Below are 4171 nucleotides of genomic sequence, written 5' to 3'. Positions count from 1 at the left end.
CGAGCGATCAAAACAACTGGAACGTACCGTCTGGCACTGTTATCATTCATGCCGGTCCTAAGGCACCCGTCCTCCCCTTCTCGGTTTTCGATGATCACTGATGTCAAATCCAAATAATCAAACACCTATACTACCCAGCAAGCATCGGAGGGGCGCGCGTTCCGGTGCTGCTACCATTTTATGTTTATCAAAAACATAGAAAACCCTGTGTGCACCAAAAAAAAAAAAAAGACGTGTCGGTGGCGCTGGCGTACTTTATGCTGCCAAAGCAAACAGCATAAGCACACCCTGAGCATCGCGAGCGAACAAACTAGAACAAAAAGAAGAAAAAAAGCCAAACGCGATCGCGTCGCTCACCGTCGCCCCAAACATCTTTATGGCAACGGAATGGAATGGTTTCTTCTGGGCGCACCCTCGCAAGGTAAGGGGAGATGGTGGTGGTGGTGGTGGTGTTGGGTTGGGAGTTTATTTTTCTTCTCCGCTCGATCGATCCGGAGCCGGTGAACCACGCGCGGCTGAACCAACGTTTATTTATTTTTATTTCCGATTAACTGTTCATCCCGTCCGTTCGTCCGTCTGTCCGTCTGTCGCGGATCCAGACACGTTCAGAGCTGCTCATCACCCCGCGCGACGCGATACTTTTCCAGCAGCTTCTCAACCGGATCAAGCACCGAGAAGCGCCAAGAAGCGCGCGTCCGACCGAACATCATCCGGAGCGATTGGACCAGCAGCAACAATAACAACAACCTTTCGCCCTTTTCGAGTGTCTGGTTGGTCTGGAGCGTCAACCACGTCAAGTGTTCACACTTTGCGGCACACCAAGGTCTCCGAGTCCAGGGGGTAAGTTTTCTTCACGCTTGTGGTTTCTGAAGGTTTTACCGACCTATTCCCCCTACTGGAGTGTCCACTTCTTGAAGCGAAGAAAAGGAGAAGTCCGAAGAGGGGACGCAAGAATATGGGAAGGATGTTTTATTGATTTTACTTCTGCGATACGTTACGAAGCAATGTCTCGTCTAGCGCTGGTCGATAGGTTTATAGAGGTCTTCACATCAGTTCATTGACTGGTATTGCACTTTACACCGCGCTTCGCTTTACCCGGGAAGGCAAGAAAGTAACTCCAGGACAGAAGTAAACTGAAACATCAATTGGAACATATTGCAAGCGACCTCAGCAAGTGCTCCAGATTACAGATATGAACGCTCTACCTCTAATGTTTCCAGCAACTCAAACGCACTAATCGTAGAGCCAGGCGACCTGTTTTTCACGCACAAAAGAGTGTCGAGAAAACAACAACACAAAAAATGTCCCAAGCCGTGAAGAAGCAATGCCGTCAGCAAACAAACAAATATTGTCCCAAAGGGCAGATCCCCCGAGGGGCACAAACAGCATTAACCCGTTCAAGCCCCCTAACGGTGCATCGATAAACATTGGTTCACTCGAGTCCCTCCAACCCGGTTTTGTTTACACCTTTGATTCTATGTAACGCCTTTGTCTTTCCGCCTTTATACCTGCTTTCTATGTTGCCGCCCCATACGTACTCCAGGGGGGAGGCTAGGGCACTCTCTCGCTCGCATTGTGTGTGTGTTGTTACAATTTCTTGCTCCTTTCCCGGAAGATTAAATGTCGAGTGGATTTCGAAATGGTGTTGACATTTTCTTCTCCTTTCCTTCTTTTAATGGCTCTTTCTTTCACTGAGCATAGACCTGCCTTTCCGAAGCCTCCGTCCTTTGTTTGCGTCAAGAGTGGCAAGCATCGAAATCGATCTCGTCGTTCGCTCGCTCGCACGCGCGATAGAAAGTGTTAATAATCATTGCGCGAAGAGTTCCTCCAGGGGCATGACCATGACAAGTGTCAGGAGCAAGTGAAACGTCAACGAAATCTCAACCGTATCGAATGACGAAGGGCACATCATAGCCTCGCGACATCGAGTCTGCAAAGTGCTTTATCGTAAAAAAAGGAAAAGAAAACAATAACCCTCGCGGTGCGACGCTGGAACCAACTCTACCGAGTAGACCGAAAAGAAATGAGAAGAGACTGTTGAACTTAATGTGCTCTCACCAGGAAACCGGTGTTAAAAACCTGTGGCCCATTGATCTTGGGTGTTAAATTTAAAACACCAAACAGCTCTTCCTCCTAAAAGTGCCACCAGAGAGACCTCCCAGAACCCTCCCTAAACATTGTCTCCTGGCGCGCCACCGGAAGCCTTACTAAACGAACTGCAAGCAATGCCCTAAACGGTCGTCCGTCTCCAGTGCCGGCATCTTCGTCGGGTCTGGAGGATGAGATTTATGAGCGCCGGTAATCGGAGCAGGGCTGCTGCTGCTGCTGCTGCTCATTAATCAATGTAGTAATTAAGAAAAACGCTCCACGAGTCGCGGGATTTCGTAAAAGGCGAGCGACATAATCACCCTCCCCGCCCCTTGTCACGGACAGTGTCAAGGCCAACGCCTGATATCGAGGATACGACATTGAAAACGAACTGTTTATGCGCGCCGAGCGTACCTTACGGACCGGAACGAGATGGACTATCGCAGTAGCAGCTGTAGTAGTGGTAGTAGTAGTAGTAGCAGTAGCGATAGCTGGATCAGCACAGGCTGTTGGCGGCACTGGGTTACTGTCAGTTTAGCTGAAACGAATAAATCAATTTCATAAATGATTATTGTGTTCCGGTACAATTCGAAACGCATTAATTTTAATAAGAAAAATAACGAAACGGTCTGATACGAAATCTGTTATTGCTACCTCGGAGGTCTCGAAAGGCCAGGCGACGACGACGATTAAGCGATCTGCAAATGGAACCTAGACTACGAATCCAGCGGGTGTTCTACGGGGTGGTGACGCTCCTCGATGCGAATGCTTCAATTGTTATTGCCCGTTCTCCCGCGCCCTCGGTATACAACAGCAGCTTCAAAGGGAACGCATTGTACAGTAGAACCCCCGATGCCCTCGATTTCCTGCCATCTGAGGCAACGTTTGTCGGAGAATTTGAAACAATTTCTAGCTGGTGGTGTTCCACTGTCCCACCTCCCCTCGGGGGTCGGTTTTTGGCCCCAAACAAACATTTGAACCCCAACACGAATCGGAGAGCGATAGATAGACCGAGAGAACCTCGAGCGGTAGGCAAGGCGTAGCCGTATTGGAATTGGAAATCAATATTTAGATAAGATAAGACGAGCTGCTGCGGAATGGGTGACCCAGATAGAATCGACCCGCGGCGAATGCAATGGAAGGAGTTGGGGCGATCGAGGAGCAGCTGGACGAATGTTCCCGGTTCGGGTTTGTTTGTGTCGCAAAACAGCAAAAATTTGAAACCTCTCTTTTTAAAGGTCCAATTGGTGAATGGGGTCGTGCCGACGATGGTGCCACGATATCAAAGAAACTCTATTGTTGGTCGGCTCTTTGGTCGTGTCGTCACGTAGCTGGATCGCTGGTGCTGGTATGCTGTTCCATTGGATCGTGACGATCCGAAGATGAATACATTACATTCAGCGAAGATCGATCGGCAAATGGTTCGATGTACAGTGAAGGACAAATGAATAAGATTACTGGAGAGCATACTTTAATGCATCATTTCTAGTGATTGTGTAGCATTCTATGAAGCAATTATCTTTTATCGTTTTCACTTTTATGCTACAAACCTATAGGCGCTTAATCTAGGGCAAAGGAAATGATGATTCTACTAATTTTTCACCATGACCATTCACTGTCAAAAATTCTGATCATGCAGAATGATTGAGTCAATCAATTTCAATGGATTGTTGTCTTCTAAGCGGCATCCTCTGATCATAATTATGAATAGATATAACATTTTCCAACAGATCGGTCATAATGATCTTAAAGTTATCCAAGTAAACATAATTAAGATTGAAGTGATGATCCTCCCTTTTTAGTTAGGATTTTTTTTTTCAATAGGAACAGTGTTTTTTCAATGAAAGATAGATTATATAAATCGACGTTTTAATTAAAATTAAATTAGCCAAAAACCGGCATCGTTATTATGTCTGTCACTGTAGCTTAAAAGTAAATGCTTAAATGCTTCTCGTAATTTCAAATTAACTTTATCTTAATATAATTCGAAAAGCAAGAGCCTAAGTGGTAAAATACTTAGAATGAGCTAAAAGCTTTCTCTTGAGGTAAAAAAAAGTATTTTCTTCCAGTAATTATTGCTATT

At 46.1% G+C, this 4171-nt stretch overlaps 1 protein-coding gene across 1 annotated transcript in view; it reads right to left on the bottom strand.

Annotated features, from left to right (window-relative positions):
* LOC125954271 (insulin-like growth factor-binding protein complex acid labile subunit) overlaps positions 1–3220 on the bottom strand; it is a 104139-nt gene extending 100919 nt beyond the window's left edge. The window contains exon 1 of the mRNA XM_049684427.1: positions 2503–3220. The gene's annotated coding sequence lies outside the window, so the exon portion shown is untranslated. The remainder of the gene's footprint in view (positions 1–2502) is intronic.
* Positions 3221–4171: the final 951 nt, after the last annotated feature.

The sequence above is a fragment of the Anopheles darlingi genome, chromosome 3 (assembly GCF_943734745.1).
Source record: "Anopheles darlingi chromosome 3, idAnoDarlMG_H_01, whole genome shotgun sequence".
NCBI classification, from domain to species: Eukaryota; Metazoa; Arthropoda; class Insecta; order Diptera; family Culicidae; genus Anopheles; species Anopheles darlingi.
This window is presented reverse-complemented; position numbering and strand designations above follow the sequence as displayed.